This window comes from Alosa alosa, chromosome 17 (genome assembly GCF_017589495.1).
Source record: "Alosa alosa isolate M-15738 ecotype Scorff River chromosome 17, AALO_Geno_1.1, whole genome shotgun sequence".
Lineage (NCBI taxonomy): Eukaryota > Metazoa > Chordata > Actinopteri > Clupeiformes > Clupeidae > Alosa > Alosa alosa.
The window spans coordinates 10,548,939-10,564,888 of NC_063205.1; the positions used below are offsets into that span (position 1 = coordinate 10,548,939).

At 43.9% G+C, this 15,950-nt stretch overlaps 1 protein-coding gene across 1 annotated transcript in view; it reads left to right on the plus strand.

Annotated features, from left to right (window-relative positions):
• Positions 1–15,950, plus strand: part of LOC125310189 (protein bicaudal D homolog 1-like) — a 60,010-nt gene that overhangs the window by 35,520 nt on the left and 8,540 nt on the right. The gene's annotated exons all lie outside the window — the stretch shown is intronic.

The window sequence follows — 15,950 nt, forward strand, 5'->3', positions numbered from 1 at the left end:
CTACACACACACACACTTTGTCTCTGTTGTGTACACCTTCATTGCAAAACAATTCCAATAGCTTTGCTGACACACTTGAGTTGGTTGTTAGATTTATCCTTCACATGACTTCAGATTGAGCCATGCCACATGCCTGTTGGTTGTGAACGTAATGCTTTTGTGTTTTAATAACAATCCACCATGGGGGAAGCCCATAGAACAAGCACAACAACAACAAAATAAAACAACCGTAAAATGCATTCCAGTTCCCAGTTGTGATATTGACTGTTACACTTCAACCACAATTCAATGCTGCAGATGGATATCTCCCCAAATTTGCACCATTCTGTCTGAAGACTTTCTTCTTTGATTATTGAAAATCTTACTAAAAGATAGACTTCCCTAAACAAATACATTGTTTAAAAAAGACACTTAAATGAGTGAATATGTATAAAAGCTTATATCAAACCTTGAGACAGTTATGAGGTCTGAGGTGGAACTTCCAAGATATATGACGTGTATGACCAGCATACACCAAAGCATGACTACAACTGCAAGAACAGATGATAAGATTGCTTGCTCCCTGCTTCTCCTTGCCTGCAACAGACAATAAACGTGACAAACTGCCAAAGACGCTGTTAAAATCCCTTTTAATTGTGTATTTGGTGAAAGTGTCGACATTCAGCGTTTTTTGTTCTTTTTGATTGATTTAAAGGTCATCTGAATCCTTTGGCCAACATCAGCACTGTCCTGCTAGATCATAGTCCTTTTTAAGGTGCCTGTCTCCCAAATATCACATCTTAGTATTCATTTGTATGTTTCACTCTTTTTTAAATGTTGCTATGAGTTTTTACTGATAATCATCGAACACCTGATAATCATCATGTAGATCAAATAGAACAAAATAGTAATGTACCAGACTGAAATCTGTGAGAAACACAAAGATTATTTGCACAACATTAGCCAGCCATGGCGTGGACTGAGAGAGATTAACTTCACAAAGGACAAGGGATGCCATTTCAATACAAACCACACAGGAAATAAATGTAAAAAAAGAAACACTGGGTAAGCAATACAGTGATACTCTTAGACTACATCCACCGTTTTGTATCTCACATTAAAGTATAATGCCTTGAAAATTAAAAATAAAGAAAAGTAACCATAAAAGTGAGTCAGTTGACTTTGTGTGTCAGTTTCATTTTAGAAGATGTCATGTGGTTATGTATTTTTACCTGCTGATATTTTACTTGAGTTCAGGTATCAGTAAAGCATGTATTTAAGAGCTAAAGGCAGAGGGCTACCTGTTGGCCTGCAACATGGCATCACCCACACATCTTTGTAAAGGCTGTAAGAGCAGGGATGGGCAGTATTTGATACATTTCTGATGCGATTTGTGTAAAACCAGAGGGGGGGGATGATTTTGAATAAGTTTGTAACCCCCAAAAAAAATAAAATAAAATGAACAAACAATTCATAGCCTAGTAATGTCATGGCTAATAATACTATTTTTGCCACCTTTGTAACATTTTAGTTTTAGTTTACCGTGGTGTAGGACTTTTAAACAGCGAAAGTGTGCTTGGTATGATGATCAGCTCCTCTAATGCAGGGTAGGACTACGCTTTGACAAGCATACAAATTCACCTTGTTCTTGCCCCATCTGAAATGACTTCTCTACTTTTGCTGCCTCCATCCTTTTCTGTATTTGTTGTGTAAAAAACGTTGTATATGATGGCACTGAAGTCTTAAGTTAGTGAATTGGCTAACAGTGTTAGTTGGTAACCAAATAGCCTACACATTGCGCCACACGCTGCATAGGCTATGTGCATTCTCTCTCCCGCTGATTTTATGCTCAGTAGCCAAGTGCGAATATTGCAAAAAGTTGAAAAATAAATGTGTTTATTGTAGCCTATAGAAAAAAATAGCCTATCATACTGTCAGTTAATTGCCTACAGTGCAGTGAAGAGTTTGGAGAGTAAAGTTATAGGGCAACTTGAAGTTTTATGAAAATAATTTACGAACCAGAACATAAAGACCATGAAGCTTTATTTCTTGCAGCTGTTAAAACACCCGCTAGATAGTTTAAATACCCACCAACATTCGTTTTGAAGTACAGATTATTTCTAAAAGTTATTTGTCTACTACTGGCTGATTTATCAAACGAAAGTGCTTTCTCGCTCACATCCGCAAACTACATATTGAATAAGCGATGCCAAGCAATTTCTGTAACACTTTTGTGACATTCAGCAAATATCTTCTCATTTAATGTAAGTTCCTTCGACAATAGGCCCACGCTCTACTCTACGCAGTTGTCCTCCATCTCAGTTGCATCAGTTTTCTAATTTTGAAGGTTCTAAAACATTATTATGCTTCACTGAATCCTTCTCGCTTTTTTTTTTTGTCCAGCTAACTTTTCCATTGAACCTAGCCATTTATGATGGATTACACACTGACATTCTGAGGGACATTCCAGAATTAGAGGACATTTTGGCATTTACACTTTTAAATAATTATTTTCTATTTTAACATTTTATGTTGAATATTTAAGAAATATAGGTCATAAACTACTAAATTATATGATTTGTCAAGCTCAGGCATCAACGGTACTTTTTCCACCTCATATGTTTTATTTGCTGTGTACATGTAGTTACGCAACCCTGTTACAAATACAAAATAGCATGAAAAAAGTATATATTTTTAAATATTTTTCAGTAAATCCTTTTTCATTCAATAAATGAAGTAATTTTACACTGAATAGTCATATGATTTCAGGTAAGATTGTTAATATATATTATATATGTTAATTAGACTAACTATCAAAGGCTTAATTATCTTCCATTTGAACAGTGACATGCAGTTTTTTCAATAATTCCAGTATCTATTCTCAAATATGCTCAGATACATTGTGCATATAATCATATAAGCTAAGGACTATAGATGTAATTTTTTGTGTGATAGCAAAATTACTTACCATTATTTATCCTTATTTTAATAAAAATGTTTTTGTAACAGGGTTGCAAATTGAGTCATAACATCATAAATCGGTATAAATCCATTAGAAATTCTGATATTAGGCCTATCTATTGCAAATAATCACAAATATCTAACCACAATGTGTTTATTTTCAGCTGTAATTGAATCTCAACATTTATTGTAGCACACTATGCTGCAATGACGCTGTACTAACAGAAGAACATCTGGCAATTTGATTAAAATATGTAAATAATGTTTAATTATACAAATAAATTCATTTTTATCATTTAACTGAGCATATTTAATTATAAATATATCATAGTTAACAAAAAATACCCTGATAACTATGATAATAACCATGTTACTTTAATTAGAGTAACAGGGTTGTGAGTAACAGGGTTGCGAATTAATGCTAATATAGCATCTACCTTATGAACAGAAGCTAGCTGTGAAATTTTGCTATTTTACCAAGGTCAAGGACCAATGTGGTTATACAAATACAGAAAATAAAAATTGTTCAACATTAATCTTAAAACATGAGTAACAGGGTTGCATGGTTAAGCTTTACATACTCAATTATCCCAGAAAATTTTGAAAAAATATTAAAATTGGAAGAGGACACTCACCTTTGGTCTACCCATGTTTTTTGAAAATGATTGGATGATGTCATTTCTTGTTTGTAATATGACATAATATTTTAACCCTTTATCAGACAGGCAAAAATGGTATTGGTAACAGGGTTGCGTGCACATTCGGGGACACAACTTCATGGCACAATAAATAGTATAATAGTTCAAAATATGTTATAATCAAAGAAATTATTTTTTACAGATACAATAGATGCGTATCCACAAAATACTGCAAAAGATAATATATTAAAGACTTATTTTAGCTGTTCAATTTGGTTTAAAAGTTGGTCATCAGGAGCCGGGGACAGGATAAAAACCCCATTTTAAGGGGTGTTCCAGAACTAATTTCAGAACTTCAGAATTTCAGAATCCAGAACTAATAAATCGGTATTTTTAATCATGTAAAGGAACTACTTTTCCCCAGCAGATTATTATGTTTTGCTTTATGACAGTTTCACTTGCAGGTTATGTGAACATTTTTGTTATTTTGGACTTGAATATTTGAAATATCAGGGGGGGACACCAAATGTCCTCTAATTCTGGAATGTCCCCTGAAATGTCCTGCACGATCAAGGCCAAATTAAGTTATCACGCAGCCACTGTGTCAGCAGCATCAGTGCTGACGGTGACGGTGCGTTTCTGATGTCAGATTATTATGTAGGCTAGCCTACTAGACTGTTCTCATGTTGCAGCGCTTTACTTATATGAAGTAGCATTAATCAATCTGAGGGGCAGAGGGGGATAAATGTTGTCCCCCCCGACGATAAAAATGATTTAGCAGAGGTAGGGATAGGAAAACCAGAGGGGGGGAAATCCTCACCATCCCCCCCTACAAATCGCACCCTGGATACATCTATATATAAATTACAGGAACGTATGTCTGTCTTTGGGCCCTATTTTGGCGATCAGAAACGAATGGTCAGATGCGCAAAGTTTATAGACATTAAAGACGTGGCCAGCCCACAATCACTCATTTAATGGCGTGATTTTATGATCAACATCCTTTAAACCAATGAGAATAACATCTGTCATTCCTTTTAACAGCAAGCAGCGCAACTTCAAACAGTGCATTGGTATTTTGATAATCAGCGGCGCATTTGAAGGAATCGGCACACAAAACCATATGGAACACAGGGATTCACCGTGGTCTCAATGACATAACAGTTCTACACAGCTAATTACTTTCACTATTGACTGACAAGTAGTTACTATCGAAAACATAGCCTGACAAAAGTAACACTTACCCTACCCTTACCTGCACTTACCCTGTTCAAATGACTGAATAAAAATACAAATCCTAAGGATATTTATCCTGCAGAGGAGTTGCTGCTTACATCTCGTGCGTCTTCAGCTGTGCTTTATATGCGCCTTTCGTTATTCGCCACCCGGCAGCCAGAACGAGGCTACAGTGTACACTTACCATCACACTTCAGTCTAGCAGATGGTGGTAATGCACTCCTGCACTCCGTTTGCAAACTGCCAAAAAAAAAAAACCTTTCAGAAGAGTAAGAAGGGTTCGCTGGCCAGCCAGAGTCGGCCAGAGTAACCTTCTTCTTCTTCAGTGAGTTTTTTTTTTTGGCAGTTTGAGGGTGTAAGATAGCGATTTGTGCTGGATCATGCGCCAGACCACACCTTATGTCGTTAATTGCCACACCTCTGGGCACCAGGTTTAATAAAAGTGGAACACATGGCGAAAAAATCCTTACATTATTGAGTGTAAGATAAGAATAAGCCTTGCGTCATGGTTTGCGCCACCTTGCACAGGGTACACGATAGGGCCCTTTGTCTGTTTGATAGTCTGTTATTTGCATATCTCTCGAACCGTTTGTCCGATTGTTTTCAGACTTGACTGGTGTCTCGCTATGGTCACGAATAAGATCAGTACCAAATTTAACGTTGTTTGGATAAGAAATGCAAAAGATATTGGTAAATATATTGGTAAAAGAAGCACACATTGGCTTTCACCGCTTTACTGTAGCTGCTCCCTCTCTCACACAGCAGAGGATAGAAGCAGGGCTTTGGCAGAACTGGATCAGTGTAGGTTGCACAGGTAAAGTTTCGAATGGACCATGGTACAATGATAACTGCCCAAAATCTTATGCTAGCGTCAAAAGGTGTTGTGTTAGCTTGCTAATTGTTTTGTTTATTTATGCACTATTTTGATGTATCATTTCAAGTGCCCTAGTTGTGTGTATTTGCACTGTTTGATCACTACGTAGATCTCTAGTAAGCTTGTTATTGTTTGCTGTGCTTCACGTGTGTCGAGATGTCATGTAAACACACACCTGATGTCTTTCCCCACTAATGATTCCATTAGCCAGCCATTGGCTAAAGCACTAATTCCCCTCCCCATAAAAAAGCCATAGATGTAGACTCACGGCGCCCCGGCGATCGAATGGCTGCCTTGTCACTACTCTGGCCTGTGTGCAAGCTGTATTGTGGACTGAGCGACCCCTAGTGGCCCTGGAGTAGACTTTCTCCTAAATTGATGCAGCTCCTTAGATTTATTATATCCCTGACTCCCTGATAAGCTTACTAGCTATTTATTACTTGCTATTTCAATTCTACTTTTATCATTGAATATTTAATGATTTTATTATTGTTTACATTGTAATAAATTAGAAATATTCTAAGCGAGTTCTAAATATCTTAAAAACTCGCTTCAGTGTTTTGTGTTTTTGTGGCCGGGGGTTCCAAATTGACCGGTGACATAACTTTTGGCGTAGTCCGGCAGGACCCCTTTCCACGACAATACAAAAATGAACACTAACTCAGGTAGCACGGCTACCCCATCTTTGGTTAATACTATGGTAATGCCCTGGTTTATAGGGATGCCGTGGGTTCCGAAGTTCTCAGGGGAGGGAAGCCAGGTAAAATATGGGGATTGGAAAATACAAATTGAAGCTATGCTTAGGGCCCAAGGATTGACTGAGACACAAAAAACAGATTTCATTATCGGTGCATTAGAGGGGGTTGCAAGGAGAGAAGTGTTACTGTTGGAGAATGAGAAAAGAAACACCGCAAGTGGAATTTTAAAGGAACTAGACACCCTTTATAGTAAAACCGTGCCCCTAGCTCAGATTAGAGTGCAGTTTTTTAAGTGTGTACAGAGTGAGGGGGAGAGTATTGGGGCTTTTGCGCTTCGCCTCCGTGAACTGTTTCTCAGGTGGCGGGAGAAGGAACCTAGGGGCTCTGCGCAGGACGAGACAACAGCTCGGGACCAATTCATCTTGGGCCTTAAATCAGTCACCATCCAGAAGGAGCTACAGCGCCTGGTGAGACAGGAGGAGAATTTTACTTTTTCAGCTGCCTGTGCGGAAGCCCGGGCACTCAAGGCTGACCACTCGGGGGAAGAAGCCATGGCCTCCAGGGTGAGGGCCCAACATCAACGGGAGCCACCGGGAAGCGACCTGGAAAAGTGGAAAGAAACCTTCAAGGCCGAGGTACGGATTCAAGATCAAATATCAGCCCTTGGGAGGAGCATAGCTGAAGAAGTACGACATCAGCTGTCACCAGCTCCATCGAGCCCAGCAGCTGGAAGTAGAACACCTGCTAGACTTCCATCAGCTGGGGCCAGATACAGTACCCCGCCAAGAGCCCAACCAGCCTTTCACTGGGACAGTCAAGGTAGGCCCATTTGCAACCTCTGTAACAAAGCAGGCCATGTAAAGAGAAATTGCCCTTTAAACTAGAACCCCCAGCTACCGTCAGGCAGGTGGCTGGGAGGTGTCTGGAGAGAAGAGAAGAGGAAGTGCAAAAGCCTGACATTGTAGGAAGTTGCCCTGGGGTGGAGGTGGAAGTAGCTGGGGTTACGTTCCCATGTATATTAGATACAGGCTCCCAAGTGACACTTTTTAGTGAATCATTCATTCAGAAATGGCTAGGGCCAGGGATGGATTACTGCACGGGCCTACCGGGCCCAGGCCCAGGGGCCCAAGGGGTCAGGGGGCCCTGAAGCCCAAGCCTTTGCATGGAATCATTGCCTCAATATCAACAAATCAGGATGTAGGCTATGAATCTGATTGAATTTAGTATTGGCCTTCCTGTGAAAAATACGGTCCTTGCGGTCCGTACCCACACGCAGGATGAGCGGCTAGGACTCACTGAGGTGAAGTGATGATGGGGTGAAGACACAGCAAGCAAACGAGGATTTTGATGGAGAGTGCAGATTTATTTACAGTGCGAAAACAGTGCAAACAAATAGCAAACAAAAAGACTTGACGACAAAACAAAACAAAACAAAATTAACCAACCGGTTTCTTACTTCCAATTGCGCAATGAATTCAGCACTTCATCTACAACCTCACTCCTCAGACTCTCCCACAAGACGCTCTTGTGTGTCAAATGAGCCTGTCTAAGTAGGCCAGCCAATTATCCAATCAGGACTCGGGCTAAACCAACTTAGAGGGGTGATTGATGGTCTGTACCAATGTCTGTTAAAATCTTCCCTTTGATCAGGACACATAGATACACAAGACATACTGTAGACGTACCCAACAACAAAATTACATGTAAAAATGACAAGTAAAAGGTGAGTGCATGTGAGTAGTTGCACAAGGCAGTCTTCTAACAGTTTAAAAAAAGATACATATTTAGGTGAAAGGAGAGGTCTCCTTTTCACACTTCCCCAAAATGCACCAGAATACAGAAAATTACATCAAACAAATTAAAAATGTTCTGGGGGATGACCCCCAAACCCCCCCTCCCACATATACAACAATAAGTGGGGGGCCCTTAATACATCTGGGCCCAGGGGCCCGAAAGTTCATAATCCGCCCATGGCTAGGGCACATTAAGCCACGAGAAGCAGGAGACTTGAATTGGCTTATCCTCAAGGCTGCTAATGGCCTCTCTATACCATACACGGGCTACGCTATCCTGGATTTTACTGTAGCTGGGGTTTAAGTACCTGGGAAGAGGGTTGTGATCGTCAAGGATGAATGTTTGGGTGGGGATAAGGGCGTCTTAGGAATGAATGTCATCACAGACTGTTGGAAGGGCCTGTTTAAAGGGGGGCATCCAGGACCCACCTCTTTTAAAGCAACTGTGGCACCGGCTGCAAAAAGGGAATGGGAGCTGGCGTTTGTAGTATGTCATCGCATATCCCAGGAGGAAACGGGTGACGGACGAATTGGGGTAGCCCGCCTCAAGCGACAGTGCCCGGTGGAGATCCCTCCAGCCACTGAAATGATTCTGTGGGCCCACATTCGAGAAGGACAACATCCAACGGCAAACTGTGTACTGGTGGAAGGGACAGGAGAGGAGTCCGAGTGGCAGGTGGCAAGGACCTTGTGTTACAGCAAAGGAGGTAAGGTCCCTCTAAGAATTAAAAACATTAATCCATACCCTGTCACTGTCCCCCAGTGCTACCCACTAGCCTATGTTTTTTCAAGTATGCCCCCAACAGGTGCATGGTGGGCGGGAGCTGGCTGTAAGGCTCACAGACCCCGGGACAGTTGAGGTAAATGTACACAATGTTGAGGCCCCACCGACAGTCAACCAGTCTTCCTCACACTTGCACTGGGGGGAAGGCCTCTCAAAGGAACAGCAGGCCAAAGCAGACCAACTACTTAAACGCTGGAGTGCTATCTTTGCAGCCAATGATGAAGATTTTGGCCGGACAGACGCGGTTCTCCACACAATTCCTACGGGAGATGCTGCCCCCAGCCGGGAAAGGTACAGGACCATTCCTCCAACCTTGTACTCAGAATTAAGAGCCTTGCTGGATAATGGGGTGATAAGGGAAAGTGCAAGCCCTTGGGCGGCGCCGATAGTCCTCGTAAAAAAGAAAGATGGGGCTTGGAAATTTTGCGTGGACTATCGGCGGCTTAATGCTCTAACTCACAAAGATTCTTTTCCCTTGCCAAGAATCGCAGTGTCTTTAACCTGCCTCCGGCAATCCAGCTGGTATTCCACACTTGATCTGGCCAGTGGTTACTGGCAAGTGGAAGTGGATGCCCGGGACAGAGAAAAAACAGTGTTCACCACCCCACTGGGCCTATATGAGTTCAATAGGATGCCTTTTGGACTCTGCAACGCGCCTGCGACTTTCCAGTGCTTAATGCAAAGGTGTCTGGGTGGTATGATCAATGAGTCTTTGTTGATCTATCTTGATGATGTCCTTCTTTTTTCCCCAGATTTTGACACCCATATAAAGCATCTCGAGACTGCCTTTGAGAAACTGTGGAAGTATGGCCTAAAACTCCAACCACATAAGTGTAAGTTTTTCCAACGAAAGGTCAATTTCCTAGGCCATGTAGTGAGCAAGGAGGGAGTAGCGACAGACCCTGAAAAAACTGCCGCCGTCCAACAGTGGCCACCACCTGCAACTGTGAAGGAGGTTAGGTCATTCTTAGGGTTTGTAGGCTATTATAGAAGGTTTATTCCAGCCTTCTCTAAGATAGCCGCCCCCTCCATGGGTTGCTGGTTGGCACAGCTACCCTAGGAAAGAAGGACCAGCCAGTGCAATGGACTCCTGAATGTGATGCAGTCTTCAGGAAGTTAAAAGATACCTTATTGAGTGCCCCCATCCTGGCTTTTGCAGACTTCTCAAAACCGTTTAATCTCTACACTGATGCCAGCTTTGAAGGGCTGGGAGCTGTACTCGCCCAGGTACAGGAAGGTCGGGAGCGGGTTATAGCCTACGCTAGTAGGAGTCTTCGCCCCCCAGAAAGAAACGATAAAAACTATAGTTCTTTTAAATTAGAACTTTTAGGTCTTAAGTGGGCGGTAACGGAAACATTTAAAGATTACTTGTGGGGTGCCACCTTTACTGTCTTCACCGATAACAGCCCCTTGGTCCACTTAGATACTGCACGCCTGGGAGCAACGGAGCAGAGGTGGGTGGCTCAACTTGCCAACTTCCAATTCACCCTCAAGTACCGTCCAGGAGTTGCAAACCGCAACGCAGACGCACTATCTAGGTTGGGACCAGGCCATCATGCACAGGCCAAAACCCTGCTGGTAAGTGAGGAGGGGCCAAAAATTCCAGGGGCCACAGACGATTGGCTGGTCCAGCAAAGAGCAGATCCAGCACTTCAGGAAGTTTGCATGTGGCTTCAGCAAGGAAGGCAGCCTGACCGGGCCACTCGTCAAGCCGCTCCCGAGATGGCACGTCGTCTCCTTTTGGACTGGGGTCGTCTACATCTGGGCATGGAAGGACTCCAACGGGAGGTGAAGGACCCAGTAAGCGGGCAGATCCGCAAGCAGATGGTAGTCCCGCAGTCACAGGCGAGGCACCTGTGGGAACGTTACCACGCAGCGCTTGGCCATCTAGGGGTGGAGAGAATTGAAGCAGCCCTACGACAAGGCTACTTCTGGCCCAGAATGGGCAAGGATCTGAAGGACTGGACAGCCGAATGCCCCACATGCACCTGCAACAAGGATGGCCCACAGGTGAGAGCCCCGATGCACTCAATCACCACGTCTTACCCCTTAGAAATTGTGGCCATTGACTTCTTGTCCCTGGGGAGGTCGGCAGATACCTATCCTTACCTGTTAGTGGTGACCGACTTGTTCTGTAGGTATGGCTGGGCCTTCCCAACCAAGGACCAGACAGCGGAGACCACAGCCCGAGTCCTGTGGCGGGGGTTGATTCAGACATGGGGGTGCCCAGAGAAGATCCTTTCAGACCGCGGGGGCAGCTTTCGAATCCTCATTAATGGACCACCTCTGCCAACTATATGGCTGTATAAAGCTTCGCACGACCCCTTACCACCCGCAGGGTAATGGGTCATGCGAACGGTTCAATCAAACGTTGCTGTCTCTTTTAGGCTCCCTGGAGGAACGAGAAAAGGCCCATTGGCCGGATCATCTGCACTCCTCTTGGCATATAACACCACCGTCCACGCCAGCACAGGTATGACTCCATACTTCATCATGTATGGCAGACACGCAAGGCTACCAGTGGACATAGCCATGGGAACAGCACCACAGCAGCCTAAATATGACTTAAATGACTGGGTTTATGCCCACCACAGAATATTGACTAATGCTTTCCACCGGGCCCAGTCCCATAGCCAGAGACGGCATGAGCAAGACAAACTGCGTTACGACCGCAGGAGTCGAGCGGTACCCCTGTTACCAGGTGAAAGGGTGCTGGTGAGAAACTTTCAAAGACGTTTTCAAGAAAAACTGGCCCCCCACTGGCAACCAGCACCCTTCGTCATAGTTGCCCAGGTTCAACCAGGTCACCCAGTCTATAAGGTACGCCCGGAAGGGCGGCCAGGACCGGGAAAAGACAATCCATCGTAACAATCTGCGCCCCTGGACCTGGCAACCAGGACCAGCACCCAAAGAGGGAGCCCCCACTGCCCAGCCCCCTGAGCCCAACCCGTTAGATCACTTGAGTCATCCTATGTACGGTCAAGAACAGTCCAAGCACCAGAGCCTCTGGGTTCCAATCAACCCGGGCCTTCCACTGCATCTATCGCACCCCAGGGTGAGGAAAGACAGACCCCCGGCGCTCCCAGCGTGAGTCCAAAGGCACATTGCCAACAAGGTATAGGGAGTAGGTCCTTAGCTGTCAAGGTGTTTGGGACGACCACCAAAACAGGGGAGGGGGAGTCAAAGAACATTATGTTGAGGTAAGACTGAACGTCTTCTGGGGTGGTTAATGGGAGTCGAGTGGCCACAATGCACATGGGATACAGGGGTTAGTCCTTTGGCTATTAAGGTGCTCGAGATGACCACCAAAACAGAGGGGGGGAGTGTCAAAAGGTTTTGTGTTAGCTTGCTAATTGTTTTGTTTATTTATGCACTATTTTGATGTATCATTTCAAGTGCCCTAGTTGTGTGTATTTGCACTGTTTGATCACTACGTAGATCTCTAGTAAGCTTGTTATTGTTTGCTGTGCTTCACGTGTGTCGAGATGTCATGTAAACACACACCTGATGTCTATCCCTACTAATGATTCCATTAGCCAGCCATTGGCTAAAGCACTAATTCCCCTCCCCATAAAAAAGCCATAGATGTAGACTCACGGCGCTCCGGCGATCGAATGGCTGCCTTGTCACTACTCCCCACCAGCGTCGGATCCAAGACGCCTCTCCCTTGAGCACGCTACCTCCTATGCCACGCCGTTTGCCTCCTCCGGTTGAACCTGCTGCCACCTGCCTGCCATCGCTCCTGTGCTGCGGTTCCCTTGGCTACCGAGAATCATTACTGCACGACTGCATTCCCTACTGGAAGGGCCGTAAGATTTTTATCTGTGTGAATGCGTCTGAAGTTTGAATAATCCCGCGGTCTCTGGTTTATTATCCTGTTCTGTTCTCCTGCCAGCAACGAGAAGAAGACATTGGCTTGCTGAACGACCCGGAAGTTCCAGAGTGGATCGCGGGCCTTGGAGGCGGATCTGGACTGTGTGCAAGCTTTATTGTGGACTGAGCAACCCCTGGTGGCCCTGGAGCAGACTTTCTCCTAAATTGCTGCAGCTCTAGCTACTAGCTATTTATTACTTCCTTGCTATTTCAATTCTACTTTTATCATTGAATATTTAATGAATTTATTATTGTTTACATTGTAATAAATTAGAAATATTTTTATCTTAAAAACTCGCTTCAGTGTTTTGTGTTGTTGTGGCCCGGGGTTCCAAATATACACTGGTTTGGTTCACCGGTGACACTAGCACATATGGATATTAGCTAATATCTACTATGCTGATGGAAAGATCCACATCAAACCTGGTATCTTACTCACTATAAGGGCAAAATGCACAAATACAATGTTTGCCCTGGACCTCCTAAGCAGATTGATGGATCTTCATTAAAGCACAGTTATTCATTAAAGTCCAGATTAACTGATAGGTATTCAAGGTCATGGGGTCAAAGGTTAAGGTCTAATTATTTGCCTCATACAAGGCTATGGCTGACAATCAACATGTTAAGTCCAATTAGTGAATAACCTTATCTTACTGAAGTGCAATGTTGTTGTTTTAGGTTTTTATTTATGTCATAGATGCTGATGCTGATCAGTCTGATTAATAGTGTGAGGCTTGAAATGTAACTTCTAGTGATACTTCAAATAAAAAAGTAAAAGGGGAGCTAGTGTGCAGATATTTTTTGAGATTTTCTACGGCAATACTTTTTTACCCACCACCTGCCCCCACATAACAACACTGTGTGATGGGCTTTCCAAACTCACAGCTGAAGATTTCTACAGCCTGAAATGAATGGGATTTTGTGGATTTAGGTGAAAAAGGTGTTCACCTAATATATTTTGGACTGTACCATCAAGGGAAAACTGATTTAACCCGAACCATATTTTTTTCTGAAAGCTTATACCCTCAGAATGTGATCTATCATGACTTGAGACTTGTCCCACCCTCCTCATTAGTATGCTGTCCATGCATATCATGACTTAGAGCATCACTCACAATGGCTGTCCCAGCCCATTTGGTCATGATGGCCTCATTCAAGTATGTGCACCCCCAGGAATTTGGTGCTTTTCAGTGGCAGGTGTTGGGTGTGACCTGAAAGTCCATAGGTTTTGTGATTGTTGCTGTAGGTTGCATAGTGTGATGCTGCCCCCAACACGCATTACTTGGGGCCTCTGACAGAGGGAAGTCCAGTAGCCAGTTAATACATTGGCCCTATTGCAAACTGGAAGGGGTCCAGGTGGGGGAGAATGGCTTTGATATGTGACATGACAAGCCGCCAAAGCACTGGTGGGTGTCAGTGCCACAGGGCGTAGTCAAAAGCAGGATGGAGCAGTTTTCTTCGCATGATGGTGGCAGCTTTGAAGTCTTATTATATGTCTGTGAAGACCCAGTGAGTCCTTCAGCGCCGACCTGAACCTTTGCCTTTACGGGTTATGTCCTCTTCACCACAGGGCTGCATCCAGAGGGATGTTGCTCAGGGCCGTGGCCCTGCCATAGGCTTTGTGAGTTCCATTTAGGTATTCCTTTTTTGCTTCCTTGAAACAGGTTGATTCAACCACCTAAACCCCCTGTCAGCCATGGCTTCCAGTTTCCGAAAAGCTTTTGTGTGGGTCAAATCTAACATGTAAGAGGACATTTCTCCTCTCTATGTCTGTCCCTGCCTGCTTAAAACATTTCCCAGTCTGTTGTGTCAATCTTGAAGAGCATCGAGGCTGGCCCGCTCATTTGTTCGCTTTTATACATAGGGATATGGTCTGAAAGTCCAATGGGGGGGGGGGTGGCTTTGTATGCTCCTTTGTGTGTACCAGGTCCAGGATGTTATCTCCTCTTGTTGGAAAATCAACATGCAGCAATACAGTTTTAGATCAATGGTCTTAAGATGGTGAAACCGCCTTATACACCCAGTTCACTAAGTGTTGAACTTTTGTATTATACCTTTTGCATCCAGGGTGGTGAGCAGTGTTTGCATACTACTACAGCACCATTTAACAACATGAGGTGTGGGCTGCCGCATATGATCCATGGTGCAAATCGCTACCTTACACCCTCTAAAAACCCTTACGCCACTGACCAAGAAAAACCTGGTCTGTAGCGATAGCACAGCTAAAGATGCACCGTGACGAGATGCAAGCAGCCCTTAACAACCACTCCCAAACAACAACGATGACAGAACAGATTGTTGGGTGTGTTTGAATTCCATTTCTACATTCCACAGTGGGGAGAAGTTCACCTTGTCTAAATTTGCTTGAATCTGCTTGCACGCAAGACGTCTGTGTATGGAACACAGGGATTCCACTAAATCTTGCTTTACTAAAACCTGTTTGTGACTAGCCTACATGCACCTGCACTCGCCTATTATTTAAATCTCATAGGCAAAGTGAAACTATCTTCACCGTGGTCTCATAGTCAATGACAGAAAACAGTTCTACACAGTTAATTACTTTCACTATTGACTGACAACGAGTTACCATGTGTGTCTACAGCTGTGTTTTATATGCGCCTTTCGCTGTAGACCAGATTTTTCTTGGTCAGTGGTGTAATGATATTTAGAGGATGTAAGCAGGGGTGTCGAACTGGGGCTGAAAGTGGGATTGATTACCAGGGCCCCAAAGGGGGAGAGGGCCCTTGAAAAGTCTGGAATATATTCATGAGGGGGGACATGGGTGCCCATCAGGACTGCCTATGCATAGGGCCCAGGACCTTGTGCTACACCCCTGGGTGTAAGATACCGATGTTAATTGTCATGCGCATGGCAAAAAATTCCTCACTCTATTGAGTGTAAGATAAGAATAAGCCTTGCGTCACACCTTGGACCGGGTGCACGATAGCACCCATTGGGCTCTATTATGATGGTCAAAAGCGCTATTCTCATCATGCCCCCGTCTCTTGTGGGGTGTGGCAATTAACAACCTAAGGTGGGGTCTGGCGCATTATCTAAAAATCGCTATCTTACACTATCTAAAAAGCATTACGCCACTGACCAAAAAAAACCTGG